Source organism: Piliocolobus tephrosceles, chromosome 15, assembly GCF_002776525.5.
Source record: "Piliocolobus tephrosceles isolate RC106 chromosome 15, ASM277652v3, whole genome shotgun sequence".
In the NCBI taxonomy this organism is placed as follows: Eukaryota; Metazoa; Chordata; class Mammalia; order Primates; family Cercopithecidae; genus Piliocolobus; species Piliocolobus tephrosceles.
Genome location: NC_045448.1, coordinates 7,214,977 through 7,215,897, shown reverse-complemented (window position 1 = coordinate 7,215,897; position 921 = coordinate 7,214,977).

Below are 921 nucleotides of genomic sequence, written 5' to 3'. Positions count from 1 at the left end.
GCAGATACACACAGGCAGATGATGCTCACACGCAGATGCCCACATACAGACACCTCCGCCCAGTCAACATGAACACAAAGTTCCTCCTGTTTATCTGCCCCTAAACAAGATGCTGAGCAAACAAGATTCAGTCTCTGTTCTTTAGGACTCAAGTTTCTTCAGAGAGAAAGAGAACCACAAACATACAAGTGGCAGTGTCATTTCTAAGGGCACTGGAAGGGACATATTCAGGATTCTATGCCAGCACAGGGTGGGGAGGGCCTGACTTTGGTGGGGATGGAGGAAGGGCGGTGTTGTATGGGGATCATGGAAAGCGCTGGTGAGATTTCAGTGACAATGAATCCAAAGACTAACTTGTACATGTTTAGCATTCTTCTGGATATAAATATTCTTCTCATGATTGTAAGAATGTGAACTGGATAAAGCAATTTGCACAACAGTAAACCTAATTCTTATGAAAAAAAATAAAAAGTGAGGTGTGCATTTAAAACCCGCAAATAAAGAGTGGGCACTCTGTGTAGATTCTTGGATGCTGGAAGCATTCAGTGGGAACTTCCTGGAAGAGACAGTATTTCAATTGGGTCTAAAGAACAGAAAAAAACCCATATCAGAACATCCATGAAACACAAAATTCAGGGTAATGTTTTGCCCTAAAATAGTCTAGAAACATGAATAAGCTTGATGAATAAATGTGGAAAGATAAATCAAGGTGGAAGGATGAATAAATGTGGAATTAAGAAATAAACATCAATGCAAAGGCTAGTGATGGGGATAAGAAGCACAATGTTCCCAAAATGTTCCACGCTAAGGATGTCAAGAATACCTGTTGGCTGGCCACACACCTTGAAGTCAGTAGGTCATGTGCACTTTGTGGTTGATACTCTCTGTTACCAACTCCAAATCTGTCTCCAGTATTGAGTG